The 22,620-nt window shown below is 29.2% G+C and overlaps 1 protein-coding gene and 1 long non-coding RNA gene across 7 annotated transcripts in view; both read left to right on the forward strand.

Moving 5' to 3' along the window:
* The window catches only part of LOC105197287 (octopamine receptor beta-3R), a 191,948-nt gene that overhangs the window by 28,234 nt on the left and 141,094 nt on the right, over positions 1-22,620 (forward strand). The gene's annotated exons all lie outside the window — the stretch shown is intronic.
* LOC113006236 lies at positions 2,032-15,566 on the forward strand. Its single transcript, XR_005575752.1, has 2 exons — positions 2,032-14,971; positions 15,066-15,566. It is a non-coding gene; the product is annotated as an uncharacterized LOC113006236 (long non-coding RNA).

The raw sequence follows: 22,620 nt of genomic DNA on the forward strand, positions 1-22,620 counted from the left end.
TTGTAACGTTACGTTTGGTGGGTAACTATAAAATTTATTTGATCACTATTTAACTAAACGTTTGATCTATCTCACCAAATATTTCTCTCAATGTACAAATTATACAAATATATAATTAATATACAAATTATACCGTTACTATCAAAATGTGATAATATTTTATGCACTTTGTTAAAAATAATATAATGGAACTTTAAATTTTTGAAATTCTAAAAGCGTAATACAAATCTATGAATCGAAACAGTGTTACAAAGATTACGATTGTCTATCAATTTTTGAATGGTTTATAAGATTTAGAAACGACAGAAAAGTTTAAAAAATGGACAAGCAATCAGGCACGAGAATTGGTACGCGCTGACAAGATTGGTCGCACGGGAAATATAAATGAAACAATTAAAATAAACGATTGGTTCGAAATTAAATCGTCGATGATTCGAAATTCTCGAACTATTCGAATTCGAATTTTTGAGATCCACTGTGATTTGATTTGAATTCGCGCCATTTACACATTTCTGATAATAAAGTTTAAAGTTTAAATAATATTCAAATACCTTATAACCTAAAAAACGTATAGAAATGTATATAATTATCTAAAATTATCTAGAATGCAGAATTACCTTGGAAATTTTAGAACTTCTTGATTTTTTCAAAGATTTGACATAATTTTGTTTTATCCATTAATACTTTTCTAATTAAATCTAAACAACCATCCTTTTCCTCATGGTACGTATATTGGAAAATAGATTTTTCCGCAGACGCGAATACCGAATACCGCGGAGAACCATCAGCGACAATACAGCAACGAAACGCAATATCGAGTTCTCATTCCGTAGTCTTTGTTCACTCTCCGCGAATAAAGAGGAAACGAATTTGCTTGGCCGCTTTTATTTATTGTTTATGTAAAAGAAAAAAACGAAAGAGTGAGAATGAGAGAGAATAAATGGGCAAAAATTTTGCCTTTTAAGAGGCAGATTTGAAATAAATATTATTAAATGATGTTGTTTGAGAATAATTTTATTTTTTATTGTTAAACAATATTGCGCCTCAAAATAAAATACCATTTAAAAATTTATGTTGAGCGAAGTTACTTTTTCTTAAAATAACATTATGAAACTTCCATACTAAATTTCCGTCGCAGTATTAATAATTCATAATAATTACAATTGCGTTTTGAAAATGTAAAACAATTCGTTAAACATTTTTCATTCAACATAAAAATCATAAGAAGAAATATTTTTATTAGGAGTCGTTTCGCACTGTAAAAACATGGCTCTTACTCTCGTACGGACGCAAGGAAAATTTTTCTTTCTCATTGTTTGCGGACAAATAAACGTGTGAAATGTAAGACAAATGATTTGAGGACGTCTTTACTGCGGAGGAAGAGATAAAGAAAGAGACAAATAGAAAGAGAAGAACTAGAGGAAGACAGGGAGTGAGAGAGAGAGAGAGAGAGAGAGAGAAGAGGGAAGGGCGTGTTTCATGCATGCTTACATTCATCGCGTGTCAAGTTCAATAGATCGTCATTGGTCGGTTTATTTGCCAGTCAAGGAGAGAACTTTTAAAAATTGGCTCATGTAACCTTAACCTTCAAATGCGAAAGAGTTTTCGCGGCCGTGGCGCATCGCAGTTGTTGCGACGCATCGAATTTATCGTTATTATTATCGCGAAATTTACCATTTCCCTGTTTGGGTATGCATTTCGAGATAACGTCGTGATTACTGGCATAAATTGCACGCCGTTAATTCCTGCATTACATCCGTAGTTAAAACTGCATGCAATCTTGAAGATCGTAATAAAAATTTAGAAATTTCGTTCTATTAAATTCTACTTCTTCTACTTTACTTCTTATTCTTTTCACATTTAGAGAACATTTTTATTGTACGTAAAGAAAAAAATAGATACTTTTACATAAAAAGAATTTAATGTTAATATACATACATATATACAGAGTACCGATTTTACTTTAATACATACAGGGTGATTATTAATAAATGACCCCACTTTTTACCATAGGAGCACATATTTGTAATTTCTAATATAATAATATGTTAGAAATACATATCCGTCGGTAAATCATGCACCTATGGTAAAAAGTGGGGATATTCATTAATAATCACCCTGTATATTAAGGTTACTAAAGTATTTACCATAAGATATTGCCAAATGTGTTTACTGCGACATTGCCACATAGTTTTCTCACAATCAGATTACACGAGGATGATCGTTGAGAGAAAGAGAGAGAGAGAGAGAGAGAGAGAGAGAGAGAGAGAGAGAGAGAGAGAGAGAGAGAGAGAGAGAGAGAGAGAGAGAGAGAGAGAGAGAGGAAATTAATGGCAGAAATAAAAATAAAAAGGTAAAATAAACCGCAGTCTGTGCTAAACCAACACGTCTTGTGAAGGTAAGATGAGACATCGATTGGCTTGCTGATTTATCGCAGTAAATCAGTATGTTAGATAATAGCGCGAATCGTGTCGACTCTACGTGTTTGCTCTCGTCACGAGTGACGCGCTCAGATATGTCACACGTTAACACTTCCAGTCCTTAGCTAAAGTTGTACTGAACAAAATTGTGACCAACAATTATGCAAATATATTCTAGAAGATTGCAAATAAAAGTCAGAAAATTTCAGAGATAGTTTTTATGTCAATGGGCAATTAAAGCAATCAAATGTGTACCGAGGGTTTGCCTCATATGGCAGCAAGGATTACTTTAAATATGAAAGAAACATGAAATATAGTACAAAAATATAAAATAACCAAATATAATTATTATAAATTTATAATTATATAATTATTATAAATAAAAACAGATTAAATTTGGGATAGAATCAATTATTAAAAGTATAATATAAATTATTTAAATTAGAAGACAAAAGAAAAAAATATTACGCGTTAATACGAATAACGTTAGATTTCCATACTTAAAAATTCAAATATAAAAATATAAAAAGGCGCATGCCGAAATTATTTTCGTTAGATACAAAAATTGACCTAGTTTTCTTCGTTCAAATCGAAGAGTGGAGCTTTGCGAATATTCTCGCGAGTGTTCTCGAGCGAATTCCGAATGGCGAGAATCAAATAGTGCAATAGAATGAATCGATTGCGCTGATGATGGGTAAACACGAAGAGCGAGCTACAATAGTAATTACGAATGAAATCCCTTTGACGCTGTAACATTCAAAATTGTTCGTGTAAAGAACGGAACCATCGTTGACAGAAATCATCACGCTAACTACATTGTTAAACACCTTATTATGGGTTAAACAGATATCGTTAAATTAGATAAATTATTATATTATCATATAAATCACATTACGCTAAGTGAATCATTACGTTAAATAAATGATAAATTAAACTAAGCGAATTTCAGCGTTATAAATAAATATCTCGTGCTCGATGACTTTCCCTAAAGAAAAATCGATCTGAAGAAGAAAAAGTAGATGGCAAAAGTTGAAATTGCTCAGAGAATCCATTTCTGAAGTAGGGCCCATACGCCACGGCACGTTCAACATATTAAAAGCTGCAGATCTCGAGTGGACATAAATTGCGGGATATCTGGTACGCCAATTAATGCATATGCATTAACGCACGGTTATTTCGCAAAATGTCGGCCTCGTTGACAGTTTCTGCACGTTTCATCGTTCTCCATTGTACGTCGCGTCCCATTGTTCTTCTTTATCGTTCGAAAGCTAATTATAATCGGCCTTTGTTAAGCGCATAATACGGGAATCCTGCGCGGGCGCCGCGCGCAGAATTTGCATAGTCGCAACACAAACCAAATTCATTTAAGCGGGCACATGCATGCGCGCAAGCGCGCGCGAATTACGCGCCCGGCTGATCGATCTCCTTTTTCGCGCCAAGTGTTTCAATAACGCAAATTTAAATCCCGGATAAAATCAAGAGAATTCGAGTGTACGTGTTTTATGCCGCTTATATTCGTGACGTTTTGATCCTTTAAATCCAACAAATTTAACCGTTCGGGATAAACGGCGGAATGAACGGCAACGTATTTTGTCATTGTTTTATTATCGCGCCATTCAACAACGGATAATTGTTTGTTTACGCCTGTTTGTCATAATTCGCTATTATTTTAGCGCAATATATATATATATATATATATATATATATATATATATATATATCAATCTGAATTACGGCTAAATAAACTCTCAGCTAATTGGCGAGGAATTTCCACGTTTACATCGATTGGCAGATAATTAATAATTCAATTAACAAAAAATCAATATTTGTTATTTATTAATGAAATATTCATGAAATGTAAACATGTGAAACAAATAAACTATGCATCTAATTTAAACTATGATATCAAAATTCAGAATAAATTCTTCTTCTAATTTTATATACCATATATTATTGAATTTATATTATTTTGATATAATCCGGTGTATATGTGTGTGTTTGTGTAATTGTTTTCACGTTATAGAGCGTATAAAATGATATATAGAATTTTGTCCTAAATTGTTAGTCAATTGTAAATTATTTCTACGCGTGCTTGTTAAACTAATTTTTAAAATAAAAATAAAAATCTGAACTGCAAAACAAATAAATCTAAAATAAAATAAAATTGCTTTTTTGAATATAAATAAGTAAAGTAAATATATTAAAGATGGAAAGTGTGTGTTGTGTGTTACGAGTAACATCACGTTACCGTTACTCTTTTAATAACAATTTTATAATAACGATTTAATGATGTTACAATTTTTCATTAAGGTAATAATAAGATTAGAGTTTAAATAATCACTTTTGAAAAGCAATTTACCATTACGCAATATAAAATGTAACTTTACTCATTATGTAATGTTAACAATTGCTAACAAATTGCTCGCGAGTGTTCTCTTTCAATGAGCAATGCATAATGGTGAAGAATTACTCGTCAAAAGTAATTATTCCAATCTTTATTATAATAGCGTTGCTATTATGGAAAATTGTAACGTCATTACCAAATCGTTATTATAAAAATAAAATAAAGCTCACGATGACACGTTACTTGTAACGGGTTACTTTCCATTTCTAAAACATATCAATCAAAATAAATCGAAAATGAAACGTAGAGTTTATTAATATAATCTTACGCCTTTATTTTTATTTCCACATTAAACTAGTTATTTTATTTAAATTAATCATGATAAGCGACATTTAATCTGCATTTTTAATCGATGGGATTTTATCGAAGCACTACGATTATATAGGTTTTCATTATTGGAAAGTGTATTTATGAGAGTAGCGGACAAACACCTTGAATGAAGCTTGATTAATGGCCACTGCTAATTGGTTCATTTGTTCAGAGATATCACTATCTGCACTGCAGGACATTCTGCACTCTTTGATTTTTACTATTCATACACCTAATGATAATTTATTTGTAACAGTTTGTTGCATTTGTTTGCAGAACAAAATTTTAAAACAAAACGATTGCCTCTTAGTCTGATAAGTAATTAATCAAAGTATCTTTACGAAGAATTTCTGTAAGAAAAATGGTACGCAATAGAACCGGAAATGAATAAAATACGTCACAAAGTGAGATAAAATAAACATACAAATTAATGCACTAATCTTTTGATTTCCATGCTAATTTTTCAGACATAAATTGTCAAGTAGGATAAGCGACTGATCCCAAAAAATTTTCCATATAATAGCATGTTTATGATGTTAAAAATTATATTAAAATGTAATAAATTCATGTATAAACATATCCATGCGTAAATACAATGTAATGCTATTTATTTTTATTTATATAAATTTAAAATTTCTCAAAGTATAGTTATAATAACAAAACAAACATCATAATTTATGTATTATTTATTTATATAACGAAAGACTCCTGCGTTTGTGAATCGAAGAGTAAAATAAAATTAAATAAACTTACACATTCATATATATATACATATAATATTTTATTAATAACTTTTTATTTATTTTGTGTGTGTGTGTGTGTGTGTGTGTGTGTGTGTGTGTGTGTGTGTGTGTGTGTGAGTGTGTGTGTGTGTGTGCGTGCGTGCGTGCGTGCGTGCGTGCGTGCGTGCGTTTGTGTGTGTGTGTGTGTGGTTATTAACACTAACTATTCTAAAGTCCTAAAGTAATAGATAGAAAATAGTTATTAATTAGAAGATTAATTAAAGTTTATTAATTAATATCCATTAAAAATATTTATCAATACTTATTACATTATTAACTTAAAGAAACGGAAAATATTTGTCGTACAAACATTTGGGAAAGTAGAGAAATTGAAGACATTACGAAACATTCTGTATAAGTATTACGATAGGTATATAATAAGAAAGAAATTGTCGATTGTAACTTTTGTATGCTGAAGCAATAATATAACAAAGTTCTTAAAATTCCTTTTGCAAACTCTGAATGATATAATGCAGGATGTTTCAAAGGTATCGTAGTACCAAGGTATTTCATTGCGCACACAAAAGTAGACATAGCATCAAGCGGTAAGCACGGAATAGCGAATCGTAATCCATGTCGGAATATGCAAATGGTTCTTCTTTGCTATTACATTGCGAAGCGTAGTCGGCTGGCTGGCTTTTCCTTTGCTTCAATGTGCGGAAATCCTTTTGAGAAGGAAAGCCCTTTGTATCTCATAATTTTAATCAGAATTTCTGTATCGAGTAGGTTAACTTTGATCAAAGTACTTTGCGTCAACCTTCATCACAATTTTTAAAGATCGCTAAATCTTATAAAATACAGAAATTTGCTAAATTGTCACGTACTGCGAGAGTTGTTTTGTACGTTGCAAGCTTGAACATCAAGGTAACACTATTGTTCAGAAACTGTCGTATCAGGTGTAAACTGTATCTTTTTAACGGCTGCTCCCAAATTTTCAGTCACGTGCGACGCTTAGTTTCGTTTTGCTGGTCAGTTGTACGTGATACACGTGACAGTATATTTTCCAAATGGAAAATATCGAATATTGGTTTTTCATTAAATACTTGAATTAAAAATGGAAGAACTCAGTGGAAATCAAAACCGAACTGGATTCTGTTTACAGCGGCTGTGCTTCTTCGTTTTCAACGGTTAAAGTTTGAGTTGCTGAGCGCGTAGCCGTACTAGTGTTTGATGATGAGCGTCCGGGTTGCCCAAAAAAATTGCAACGAGGAAATAGTCGATAAAGTGCATCAAATCGTACTGGATGATCAAAGGCTGAAGTTTAGCGAGATAGCAAATATTGCGGGCGTATCTTCTTCGTATTTTTGAAATATTATATGAAGATTCAGATATAAAAAGGATGACCGCATTGGTATCGCGTTTGCTGAAACGCATTCAACACAACATTTCAAAAGAAGGATCTCTTGCATCGATCAATTTGTAACTGTTGACGTAACATGGACCACTAACACACCTAAGAGCAAGAAATAGTCAAAACAGAAAACTCCCAAACAGCCAAAATGAATATTTAACAGAACATGACATGTTATCTGAAATCTATTTTATTGACGGAATGAAGGGACTAGAAAAGAAACGAACCAAGTGTATCGAGCTAAAGGAGACCTTGTAATAAAAATAAAACCAATTTTGTCCGAAAATACAGGTGTTTCAATGTTAGACTTTCGATGCTTATCAAACAACTCACGTGCTGCTAAAAAAAATACCCGGAAGGCAATATTGATCGTTTACTTTGATTGTCGTGTCGTGTATATTCAGAATCCCTTCCGCAAACAGATAAAAAATATTACTTAAGTGTTATGAGGCGTTTGCGTGAGAAGATTGGTAAAAACCGGTCGGATTGGAGGAGAAACGGTTTATGGATTTTGAACCACGATAATGTTCCATCTCACATTGCACATCGATGGTACAAAACTTTTTGATCGAAAACTCAATAAATATCACTTCTTAAGCACCGTATTCGACAGACTTGGCTCTATGCGACTTTATCCTGTTCCCAAAACTCAAATTACCGCTTTGTGAAAAGCGTTTTGAGTCGCGATAGAGGTTATAAAAGAAAATCCGCCAAAGGTGCCGGAGGCCACAGCTTCGTGGGCTTACGAAAAGTGTTTTAAAGAATGGATAAAGCGTTGGCACACACATGTGCGTTGCAAAGAACGGAGAATATGTCGAAGACGACAAAATAAATTTATCCGATTATATATCAATTTGTGCATTTTACTTAACAATTTCAGATACTTCTTTTCGAGCAGTAGATATCTATCATTTCTTTTCGTGCAACTTTCCAGTTTTAACAATATAACAATATTCTTTCAAGTTTTAATTTATTTCAAAATGAAAAAAAAAATACGATTGTTGTATTATATTTATTTTTATTTAAAATTAAATTAAATTCTAAATATAAATTTGTATAACAGATTTTAACATTAATCTTAACATTAAGAGAGAGAGAGAGGGATAAAAGAAAATAAAAAGGAGGAAGAGGAAGAGAAAGAAAGCAAATGTGAAATATTAAGTAATATCCAACGGTACATATTGATATCGAACATCGATAGAACTTTCATGAGAATTTAATGATACGGCGTTTGTTTTTTATGCACATGATGAATTCAAGGATAAATTTTCTGCCTGGCCTGTTACGGCCAATTTAAGCTTCACATATCGCACCATTGTTCTTTCACGACACGTGCGTGAAACATAAGGATTATGGATGTCGGATATCAACGTATTTGTTGATATCCGCTATAAAAAAAAAAATCTACTTTTCAAGACAGTCGATTGTTGTAATTTCCTCACAGTTATTTTTCGCTAATTAATGAATTTGCAGTTTGCGATAGAACAAATACAATATCAGCATTTAAAGACAACTATTTTGTCCCATATTGTTTTATCCGACAGCTAACATTTTTGAAATACTAAATACTGATTCATTGATTTTGATTTTACTTGTTATTTTAGTAAAATGCTGTAGTAAATTATAGAAGCAATAAAAAATTATAATTATACCTGCATTATATTATATTATTTTCATAAAAAAAGTGAATTTAAAAATAAATTTCCAAATAAACGACGAATTCTAAATTAATCGAAGAATTCATAGATTAAAAGCCAGATTAAAAGATACCTTGTATTGTAAATAAAGGAAATGATACTAAAGTAGATCGCGAAATAAGAGACTCACGAGACTGAGCCCTCACAATGTAGTGCCTTTTATTTTTAAGAGTGGGTGCCAGACGCCGCGCCGAAATGGTGCTTTCATAATCATGTTCGTTCCTTCGAGTTAAAGGAAACGGTTTCGCGTGCTGAGAATGTATATCCTTTTACTTCCACATTGAAAGCTCTCCGAGAAGGAAAGCTTTAGAAAACCGGAAGCTCGTTGTTCGCCCTTGACTGGATCGAACGAGAAGTCGTATTCTCTACGTCCACGGTCAAAGATCATTGCCTCTCTCTCTCTCCCTCTCTCGCTTGTTCTCTTACTCTCTTATGCCCTGAATAGTCCACTATTTTTATTTCATGTCTGAATTTTATCGATTGTTGTATTATCGCAGTATAATTCGTCTAACAATAGTGCAGAAAAGAAGTAGAGGAAATTGTTCTCAAATTAGATTACCGATTGTCATCTTGATATACAAGAAACTTGATATATATAAAAAATAAAATTAAGAAAATATAATTCTTTTGAAATTATTAATTTAAATATTGTTAATTAGTAGAAAAACACATTTAATTCTAAGAAAAGTAGGGGAGTTAAAAATTCTTAGTCTTCTTAAAAATTCCATTAAGTCATATGAAGATCATTAAACACTGCCCTTGAAGAAATGCCTTGGAGAATACAAAGCGGGGTAGATTTTGAGATCTCGATTTCGCGATTCTTGATAGGATTTCTGATATACTGAAAATAGGACAACGTCCCAGTCTCGTAATCTCTTGGGGGGTTTTCCTTCCCATCTACTATCAATCCCACTTTTTCGTTTCATATGTCTGCGAATAGGCTTTGTCTCGATGGCGTGTGCTTGGTTTCCAAAGGGGGCATAAATTGCTGGCCTAAAGATACGATCCTCGAATCGGAAAGACCTAGTTCTGTGCTGTTAACCGAGACTTAGATAGAGCGAAAAAAAAAGAACAAAATGAGACAGCGAACTTTAAGCGAAAAAAAAAATAGAGATTGCTGATTGTTAAATAAGTTGGAAAAAGAATTTTTGTTTCGTAGCTTAGAAAAATGTAGGAAATTTTTGAGAATTACTCAACGTGACCATCTGGGTTTCTTGTACTCAATAAAGAATTAATCGCTGTTGATTTAAATTAATTCGCATTTGTTTATGTTATTGGCAATCAAACGAGTAGATATTAATACGTATGATTAAATTAATGTTACCTGTATTATTTATTAATATTACTTGTTATTTATCAATATTATTGCTCTAATATTAAATGAATATAGATACAAACAACATTAATTTACTTTTGTAAATTTCTCTCTCTTCTTCTCTCTCTTTTCTTTTACTCGTTTACGTGTTCTAAATGAACATTTAAAAATGTAGAAATGGGGAAAATATTAAATAAAAGATTGTATACTTATATAAATATTAAATTTCGAATTTCTTATTGGTTAATAAATTTTTTATTGAAAAATTTGTTTTAAAATAACAATTTTACAAGTTGTGGTGTAGCAAATTTTACACTTGTTTATATTTTATCTTTCAGTATTAACCTTGCTATGATTTGATTGCATTAGAGTGCACAAATGCACTAGATATAATATAAAATTATTTTATAAAAAACTTTATGATAAAAAAATGTTATGTTTTATTAAAATGACATTACGTTAATCATAAAACAAATTCAATGTCGTTATGTAGTTAGATATTAATACTATATCTCTTTCTTGCTCTTTCTCTCTTTTCTTCTTTTTTTTTAAGTTAATGCAAGACGTATGATCATATACATATGTTTTTAAAATTAATATATACATGTTTGTATAATTCGAGGCTATGACTTTTTAAAAATATAAATTTTTAAATTTTTATACGAGTATTAAAGCAAGAAAAAGAAAAGTGAGTGTAAAAACAAACTTAAGATCAAATTCAGAAAATTATGTGTATGTGTGTGTGTGTTAAAATTTTTTCCCACGTCAAAAAATGTTACTTAACTTATATCAAAATAATAAAGTTAAACTTAGAAATAAATTTAATGTCAATCACTTAGGGTATAGGTTTTCCGATAACTACGGTTGCCATCAACATTGCAATCATCGCAAAGATTGTTACCAACTTCGTAGTTTTAATACTTCTTAGTTTAAATTAAGTGAGTTGTATATTGACTTTTTGATAAAGTTGTGTATTACTTCAAAAGCGTATGACTTTATATATCACAGATCGTGAATTATCTAAAGTGATAAAACAAATTATCGTTTTCAAGAGTTTATTATTATTTGAATATATTAAATAAATAATCTGTTGTATCCAGTAATACATAAAAATAGAATATTTTATTAAATATTCATAGTTTTATAATTTTATAGTTTTGACAAATATGTATGAGAGTATCGCGCTCTCTCTTTTTTTTCATATATTCACATATTTACATATTCCTTTATTAAAGTATGGATTATCAAATAGGGAGGAGAGAAGATAATAATATAGTTTCAAAGTCACTTTCATGAATACTAAGATCGAGAGATATACGAAACATATCAAGTTATATTTTTCTGATATGTAAAATTTTTATTAAGTAGTCGCTGTATAATTTTAATGCATTGCATTATGAGAGAAACCCTTTACCATGTATTTCTACGAACTAAATTTCTGAAAGGGGACTTTATTTGTTTTTAAAATTCAACACAAATTTGAAATAATATTTGAATAAAAATAAGCAAAATTACAACTGATATTAAATAAATAACACAAATAATGAGACAAAAGCCATTTTTTTGATTACAGCGGATTTTGGTGTCTATATATAATATTTTGACGTAAATTTTATAATTTTCAGTTTATGCAAATTTCAATGAATAAGAATCATATTTTTAATAAAACAGTTTAAAATCCAGTTTATGAATTTTGGTAATTGTGCATTGTGAAGCGCTGCATCTTGAAATCAAACACAATAATTTTGAAATGCTGTCAAATACAAACTACTTGATAAATTGATTGAAATTTTTACATCAATCTTGTAAAAGATAAAATTATTCAGTGAATTGAAAATTATATGAAAAATCATGCCACTAATGCGTCATTTAAATAATTTCTGCCGACATAATCAGAACACTTTTTAGAGTGTGTACTCAAATTTTACAAAAGAATTCCTTGAAAATTTCCTACTTTCATTCAAAATTCTAGAAAAAATTATCAAATTTTTTAATGCAGCTTTAAAATAAACTTATTTTAGTATTTATCTTTTTTTAATCATATAAAGAAAAATCATTTAAATTTTAAATATTTTATTTAAAAAAATACTAAAAAGAAATAATATAAACTAAATGGTATGTAACGATTTATCTACAATAATCTAGCTCATACAAAAGTACAGAAGTGTACATTAAAAAACAAGTCTTATTGCATTAATTAGAAATCTGGTAGAGTCAATCAGTACGTCTGCTGAATAACAAACGAGTCAGAAATCTTGTGAGAGTTACCGGATAGAAAAAGTTTATTAAACGTTCTAATTATAATTATAAAATTTCAAGGTCTATTATAATAACCAAAAATTCTTTTGATTTCACTAAAACACTCAATCAGTGGCGTACTAAGTCCTACTTTCGGCCAGTGACATTTTGTATTTTAATTTATTTAAAAAAACCTAATAAATTTGTAATTGTTATCAGGTGTGAGTATATGATATTAGTAACGAAATAATATAGCTTAAGAATATTGTTTGTGTTCATAAAAATATTTTTTATTATAATTGTCACATTTTCATGTACTCGTATAAAAGTTTCCACCTTAAATTAATATATTTCACCCTTAGTAGGATTTGAATGATTTGTTTATGTATAGTATTCGTTTAAAGATTACACTGTGAGTTCATAGGAAGTCATTGAAGCATAAATATGGCATACGCAAATTCAAATTCACGAGAGAGTAATTAAATTTTCAGAAGACGAAAAGTTTTCTCGTGAGATTGCTTCATTACTCTCGATATAAGTAAGTCAACTGTGGATGATATTATCGCTAAGTATCGTGCTGGATTTGTTTAAAAGATTGCCCACTTAGCCGCAAGTCACGAGAAATATCTGAAAAAGTAGATCGTGTCATTAAACGCAAATCAATTACGGATGTTAAGAAAACTCTTGCCGAGATTGCACGCGAGCTACAGGATGAAAATCTTGTTGATATTAGCCGTAGTACTGTGATATACGAAGGCTACATGATGTAGAACTCTTTGGCCGTATTGAAAATATTATTCAGTAAACAGACTAAGAAGGCTCGATTATAATTCGCCAAAGATCACAAAAAGTAGAAAATCGAAGATTGAAAAAAAGTAGTTTTTTCAAACAAATTTAATTTTTTAGAAGCGATGATGAACAATATGTAAGTTGTTAATTCTATTGGTATCAGAAATGACGTTCGGAAAAAATTCTTACTGTAAAGCACTATGATTTGGAGAATTTTCTGTACAAGGAATCCTGTACAGATTCTGGTTTACTTGTTGAAAGGATCTATGAACGCTGCTATTTACAAGTACATTTTAGAAAAAAAAAATTTGTTAACGTATGCTAAAAAAAATGCTACAGAATTGGATATTTCAGAAGAATAACGATTCAACCACACATTAAAGTTATCAAAGGAATAGTTTTCTGCTTAAAATAAAAGAGTTTTAAAAGCTGACTGTCCCAATTACTGAACTCGAACTCGATAGAACACTGGGTAGGTCGTCAAGTTTGAAAGTGTACAGATAAGACCGCATTATTTAAATCCTTAAGGAAGAAATGGAATAAAATTGCATTTGCTTGCATTAATCGACTAATTGAATCGATGCCAGATTATTATGCCGCTGTTACCATTACAAAAGTTATTTTGCTACAAAATATTAACATTAAAATGTAATTTAAATTAATTAAAATGCATTATGAAATATTTGAACTAATAATTTTTTGCCCGTGGTACAAAGTGGCCGATAACTTATGCACATGTAAATATGACAATTATAACAATAAATATTTTTATGAACGTAAACAATATTCTTTCACGATGTTATTTCGTTATCTTATATTCACACCTGATAACGATTAAAATTTTACTAAACGTCTTTTAAAATAAAATCTAGAGGCGCGGTCGCGACTCGCGCCTATGTAGAAAAAGCGAGTCGCAGACCGACCCTCTTTTACGCGAGTCAGCCAGTTCCAAGCATGCGAGATTATCAGAACTCAGTAACGGCTAAACCGATCAAGTTCTGAGTAGTCTCAAACGATAGCTTGGCCCCGACTTGTATAATAAAGTGTTTTTATTTTTTCTCTCCGTGTCCTACGAGCCGGGATATCGCGACGCAAAGTTTAAATCTCGATTTTTACATTTAAGAAACGTCATCGTCGCCAAGATTTTCTTGTCCAGTACATATTTTCGACACAAGGAGGTGTTTGCTACTATATTATATTAGCTATATTCAATCAATCATGTCATGCACCTTCATCTAACCTGAATAGTAGTTGTCACTTAACGCAACTGACCATTCCGTCACGGCGATTTCGGTGGAGCGGACAACCCTTTAATCCGTTTTTCGCCTGGTTAAAAATAATTTACTATATTCGCAGTTCATAATTAACGTAACATCAGGCTTACGATCGATCCCGGCAGCTTACGACCGCATTTGACATGAGGTTAAATAATTTGAGACCTGCGACTTGAATTCACTGGGCAAGAAGATACTGACGAAATCTCAGATCTGGCTGCAGTGCAACAAGTGTAAATACACCACGCATCATGATTCCTTCATGATGCATCGTATGAAAGATCATAACGAGGAAAAGGCAGCTGACGAGCACATCTTCGAGAGCCAGCAGGAAAGTGAAAGACACAGTTACAGCAAAGTGAATGACTTGGAGAACAAGGAGAATGAAACAGGTTGAGTAGCGCTAAATCCAAGAGAAATTGTTCAGATGCATTCTTGCTATCTGTTACAATTTTTATAATTAGTGACACTGTTAATACGTTACAGATAATTCTGACATTGTTATCAAGGATGATAAAGCAATCGGAGGTAACACTTTTGGAGTCGATTCAGTCAGTTTTCCCTATTACTCAATCCACCCCACCACCACTTTGTTGGATTTATCAAATTGTAATCATCTATATGCTTTCGATATATTACCAGCGAGTAGGTATTATTTACTGATTAGTTAATACATTACTGTAAATTTGTCTTAAAAAGAAATTTTTTATTACGAAAAGTGTTGTCACGTTGTCCCAAGAACAAATGTATGTTCTGCAGCCGATTGACATGGCTGATATTGAAAATTTTATTTGAGGAAGATGACAAGATTGGACTCTGATCCTGAGCAGAAAATGGAAATGAAGAGCGAAAGTAGAAAACGGATAACCTTGAAAGAGGATGGAAGTCTAGAACTGGTAGAGATGCCTTGGAACGAGACAGAAGGATCGAATATCGACACGACGATGGTGTTTGATTAACTGTGTAAAAATTAAAGGCACTTTAGTATTAAAAAAAAATTAAAAAAAAATATTAAAATATTATATATATGAAAATTTAATAATAGATGCAAATAAAATATTTAATATAAATTATTATAAATTATTATAAATGTAATTTATTATAATAACTTAAATAAATAATATATAATAGAATTGGTAAAGGAAAAAAAACATAATAAAACTTAATTTAATTAAGAAATGCGGTCGTAAGCGTTATAACAAGCGGTATAACATGGACCAAACAGATACTTATTATCCGATTAATTATATTTTCACTACAAAATGGTGTATTAGAGAAGGTACCACAAAAATTTAATTTAACTGCTGTTCCGACAAGTAAAATATTAATATCTGGTCAGGAGTATAAAGTTATAAATGCCGTATTTCATCACGGTTCATGTATGTCCAAAACGGTCACTTTACAAGTATGTGTAGAGAAGAATCATCTGGTAAATGGTTTGAAAGTGATGATATGCAAGTTACAAAAAAACAATGGCCTAGTGGTGCTAAAAATATTTATATATAATTTTTAGAAAAAAATGGTAGTAAATAAACTTTCAAGAGATTATTAAATATACAAAAATATGCATATTGCTTAACACTACAAAACGCGTGATATTAGTGCAAAATTACCGCAAAAAAAAGGTAAGAAAAGACACCAAGTGTATGTGCGCGCGTCTAAAAATCTTTATTTTTTTCTGCAAAACTCAAGTGGTACTATCTTTGTGTTCATTGAAAAACTTACTATGCCAGCCCATGTCGTAATATCTTGAACTTTAATATACCTTTGTGAATTACAATATTACATTTTATTTTATTCTCACAATTTTGCCAAGTTGAAATCATGTCTTTTATTACAAAAAAATACAAATTGCTTAACACTGCAAAACGCGTGATATCAGTATAAAATTACCTTTTCAAAAAAAGGTAAAAAAAGCACCAAGTATGCGTGTGTGTGCACTTTATCTTTATTTTTCTTCAAAATCCAAATAATACTATTTTTGTATTTTAACTGAAAAAATTTTCTATGCTAAATTAATTCTACAAAATCCAAGTAGTACTACTTTGTACTTTATATTTTTATTGAAAAATTTTCCTATTCTAACCCGATTGGTATGTATTTGTTTCCATAAAACCTAAGTGATAGTGTAAATCATGTCTTATTACAAAAAAAAATACATATTGCTTAACACTACAAAACGCGTGATATCAGTACAAAATTACCTTTTCAAAAAAAAGTAAAAAAAGGCGCCTATGTGTGTGTGCGCACCTAAAAATCTTAATTTTTTTAACCCAAATGATATGTATTAATATTTCCTTTTTCAATATCTCTTATTCCAACCTAAGTGGTATTTACTTAAAATAAATATCTTGAAATTGTGTAATCTTAAAAAAGATATACGTTTATTCAAAAAAATGTGTGCAATCTTTTAAAGTGCGCTTATTATAAAAAGAAAATATTTTTTCTACAAAATTAAATTGACAGTATTGTATTTTCTTTGAAAAACATTCCTATTCTAACCCAACTGGTAGTATCTTCAATTTTTATACAAAACCCACGTGGTACTATCTCTGTATTGTCATTGAAAAATCTTCGTATTTTAAAAATTCGAGTGATAGCATCTTTAATTCTCATTGAAAAATTTTATTCTAACCCAAGTAGTATTTCCTTAAATATTGTGTAATTTACTTCAACCTAAATGCATTTTTCCAAAACATTTTAAATAATCAAAGTGTATCTTTGTATTTCCATTGAAAAATCTTTCAATTTTAACCCAAGTGGTTGTATTTAATTGTAATAAGTTTCAATGGAATACATAACATTTAATTTAAAAGATTAAAGAGTAAACGGTACAAAATGAGAAAATTTTATTGAAATAAAAAATTTTTGATGTACAAAAACATGGCGCTGCTAGATAGAAAAAGCAGAAAAGACATAAGAAAAAACGCAATAAATGTAACACTTGTAAGATATGCGTTATAAAAGAAATTTGCGAAATAAGTTTTAGTTTCTTTAACATTTAAGTAATTCTAATCGTAAGTTAAACTTAAGATACAACTTGGATTTTATTAAAAAAAAATAAAGATTCTGTTAAAATATAAATTATTTAGATTAAATTAGATTACGAAATTTTAATATATTATTTATTTTCAATTAAATACCACTTGGTTTGGAAAATTTTCAATAGCGTTTAAATACTAATATATTTTAATATTTTATTTATTTTCAATTAAATACCACTTGGTTTGGAAGATTTTCTATAGCGTTTAAATACTAATGTATTTTAATATATTATTTATTTTCAATTAAATACCACTTGAGTTGGAAGATTTTCAATGACAATACAGAGATAGTAGCAATTAGGTTTTGTACAGAAATTATTTAATTCAATTCTTCTCATTGCTTTTCCTATCTAGCAGCGCCATGTTTTTGTACATCAAAAATTTTTTATTTCAATAAAATTTTCTCATTTTGTACCGTTTATTCTTTAATCTTTTAAATTAAATGTTATGTATTCCATTGAAACTTATTACAATTAAATACAACCACTTAAAATTGAAAGATTTTTCAATGGAAATACAAAGATACACTTTGATTATTTAAAATGTTTTGGAAAAATGCATTTAGGTTGAATTAAATTTCACAATATTTAAGGAAATACTACTTGGATTAGAATAAAATTTTTCAATGAGAATTAAAGATGCTATCACTCAAATTTTTAAAATACGAAGATTTTTCAATGACAATGCAGAGATAGTACCACGTGGGTTTTGTATAAAAATTGAAGATACTACCAATTGGGTTAGAATAGGAATGTTTTTCAAAGAAAATACAATACTACCAATTTAATTTTGTAGAAAAAATATATTCTTTTTATAATAGGCGCACTTTAAAAGATTTCACACATTTTTTTGAATAAACGTTTTTCTTTTTTAAGATTACACAATTTCAAGATATTTATTTTAAGTAAATACCACTTAGGTTGGAATAAGAGATATTGAAAAAGGAAATATTAATACATATCATTTGGGTTAAAAAAATTAAGATTTTTAGGTGCGCACACACACATAGGCGCCTTTTTTTACTTTTTTATGAAAAGGTAGAGTATAACATGACACTGGTTGAAAACTTTTGCACGCCACTATGTGACTTGTTGATAAAATAAAATAATTTTTCTCAGAGATTAAACACATTGCCGATTTAAAAGAATGTACTATACTATCTTTTATTGCTATTAATTTTTAATAAAAACTTACAAGTCAAACGAGAATGTATGTGAATGTATGTATGTCAGTCATACTTATTACTAATCAATTGTTGACATTTCGTATATCAAAAACGAGAAAAAAAGCTTTCAAAAAATAATAATTTTATCAGAGAGAGAGAGAGAGAGAAAGAGAGAAAGAGAGAGAGAGAGAGAGAGAGAGAGAATTTGAATTTAAAAGTAAATTCTAAAAATTTCCAATGAGTTGAATAAAATACCGTGCTTTTCAAGAATAAAAGAAAAATTCTATATTTTCTCGGTTTTCCAAGTAATACACACCTCTACTTTTCTCACATTCAGTATGAATATGTAAATTTTTGCAGAACAGCGAAATATAATTAAAAAACAGAGTTCTTATTTTTTTTTCTTTTACTGTCTGTACAGATTGATAAAGATTTTTCTGATTACTAATTTTTAATTTTTTACTGCTGATATTTAGACATTTTATTAAAATAAATTTAGAAATTAAATACACTAGTTAAAAAAACTTTTAATTATTGTTTTGATTAATATTATTTAAAGCTTGTTTTAAGTGCACTGTTAAAAAAATGTTTAATATAAGATTTAATTGCGGAAATAATTTTTTTGTATACAGCACATTGCTTAAGCAAGCGTAAAGGACTTATAAAAATTAATTTTTCTTACTCTTTCTCTCTTTATTTGAACCTAATTTCAAAATTATATGTAGAGTCGTATAATAGAATAAAAGAAAAATAACATTATATATTTTCTAATGTATCTATAAAATAATATTATATTGTAAATTACATATAATATTATAATTTCAAACAAAAAGCATTTGTAATAATTTTAGAATCCGCGAATTTTAGAATCTTATTACGACAGAATAAAAATTAAAGAACACGGGAAAGATTGGAATTAAAAATAATTTTATATATAATACAATTCAAATTTGCTATGTGTAAGATTAATCTTAATATTGGAGGAGAGACGGGAATGGTAAATTCCCATTTTGTTTTCTTAAAATAATTCAGTAGATATTAACCCGACATAATTCTTATTGACACAAGTTTGTTAGGTACAGAGAGAGATTTCTACGAATTGTCCTATAGGTAGAAGGTATAAAATGAGGGTATCGGATATAAAATGAACGTAATTTACAATTTATTAAAGATGGAAAAAGGAATGTGTTTATGAAATTGAAGAGGGAGGATCATAATATAATGTCACAAAAAGCATATATTTATGAAAAGTACAAATTAATGATCTTTCCTAGATTTTACTCTCATAAGTGTTACAAAGCAGATAAATTTTGTAAACATTTCATAAAAATATTTCTAAAAAAAGAAAAAAGTAATTTTTTTAAATAATTCTTTGCTGCACTAGTTAGTATTATGCAACGTCTTCAATACAATTGTAACATTACAATTGTCAATCAGATTACTTTAGACCATAACCCTTTTTCATATTTTATATATTGGATTCTTACACACTTATTCCACACGTTAAATTTAATTACATTATTTGAAAGCCACATTTAAAGCTTTTAAATTAGACTAAAGTTAAAATTTATTACTTGAGATACTTTTCAAAATTACGTGAAAAGTTTGAAATCTGTAAAGTGTCTGCTTTCGGTAAAACTAAAATTCAGCTTTTATAAAAATGCAGTGACTAATCAGTAGATATTCCATAATGTCCAAATAGACTGTAATGAAGTAATTTTATCAGTTGCTTCTAGAATTCAATATAAACTATACAAGGTATCATAGTATTTTACCACTTCATATTGATCTCACTACTGTCCCCTCTCCTCTAGTTGATTTATACATTTATTTTGGTATTACAATTTATAATTTTACAATTTAGCAATTATTTGCATTTCAATATTCAGGTTTATCTTTATGCGCGTTCCAAGTTCAGTTTGAAAAAGATTTACACATTTATGTATCAATTTACAGTAATAAAAATAAAATATTTTTGTATTTAAATGTTACAATATAAAATAAATTGGTATCATATAGTCATATATTATTAGAGCATCTATTTAATTCATATAAGATTTACAAATTTATATTTTAAGTTCAATATAAAAATGCTTTTGTATTTTCACACACATAAAAAAAAATGACGAATTACTTGATTTTTGTAGTAATATTATAAAAAAGAGAGAAAAAAGATATAGAAGCATAACTTAAGAATATTAGAAGTAAAGAGTACGTTCTGAAAGTGAGAAATGTTCTGCAACCTAGTCTAATTGTAAGTTTACAAATAAAATAATAATTTATTTGATGATCTATTGTTTTATTATTTAGCCTAATCTAATTTTAAAAAGATTATGAAATTCTAATTTAATACATATAATAATATCTAAAATGGACTTTTAATTTAACTTCAGTTAATTTAATCTTAACGCAACTTTTAACTAAGTTAGTTCTTTATTCATGCAACTTTCAACGTAATTAAATTAATTTTATGAACTATTAACTTTAACTTAATTTAGTTAAAAATACATTTATTTACTTTTCCACTCTGCTCTTTGATTCAATATTGTAAATCTTCTTCAATCTTTTTTTATCAAAATAAGAATATTAATCACTGATATGAATTAAACTGAATAAAACTAAATGTATTATCAGTCGCTTCACACTCCATTTAAATTTCGCAGTAACTGGAATTGCCATCAACGTCGCAATGTTATCAATTTTCCAATTTTCATACTTAAGTTTAATATTAGTTTAATGTTAGCTTAAATTAAGTGAATTGCAATATTGACTACTTATTAAAGATAATGCTGCGTATTATTTCAGACACGCAGGTGGTATATTCTAAAGATTGTGAATTACCTAACTTGAAAAAATAAATTGTTGTTTTCAGGAAATTGTCAGCTTATCATTATTAGAATGTATCAAACATAACATTGCAGTGAATAATTCACATAAAACATGGCGTTTATATGTGTAAGAGTGTGTGCGCTTACACGTGCACTTAAGTATTAATTTTTTTATCAAAGTTCGTGTCGATTCTATCATACAGAGTTAATAATATAGTTTCGATGAGTTGGTCGCTTTTTTTGAACACACGATCGAGAGACATGCAAAACACATAATGTGTAGGCAAGTACATTGTACTTCCCTGACATGTCAAGTTTTTATAAAACAGTCGTCATAATTTTAATGCAGTGCCTCGTGATGGAAGCCTCTCCACTACGTATTTCTACGAACTAAAACTCCGCATTTGAAATGGTACATTATTTGCTAATATTGTAAACGTTACGCAGAAAACAAACATGCAATAATATACGAAGATTTGAAATGTAGATTATAATTAATGCGTAGATTAATTTGTAAAATATAATTGCGAGAGAAAATATGAAAGATTAACAGATAATAAAATAATAAAAGTAAAGTAAAATGATATAAAATTCTTTTATAAGAATCTTATCTTATTTTCTGTTACATCTACACTTATATTTTTATAAATTTGTTTTACTTCCTACACTTTTTTATAGTTATAGTTTTATAAATTTGTTTTACTTCCTACACTTTTTTCTTATATGTGAATTAGGATCCGTAAAATTCTTGAAAATATTGTAAAAATCATTGATAGCATTTCTGAATGTAACAATTCTGTTTGCATTGCTTGGTTTCCTAACAAAAAACTATACTTTTTTCTTTTTTAATATTTTATTGAGAGAAAAATGTCTACTAGCACTTTTTCTTCCGCACTATTTACTTTTGCAAATCGCATATTAGTATTATTTTGATATTTTATGTTCCTAGTACACACACATACACACACACACACACACGCACACGCACACGCACACACACACAC

The sequence above is a fragment of the Solenopsis invicta genome, chromosome 10, assembly GCF_016802725.1.
Source record: "Solenopsis invicta isolate M01_SB chromosome 10, UNIL_Sinv_3.0, whole genome shotgun sequence".
Taxonomy (NCBI): domain Eukaryota; kingdom Metazoa; phylum Arthropoda; class Insecta; order Hymenoptera; family Formicidae; genus Solenopsis; species Solenopsis invicta.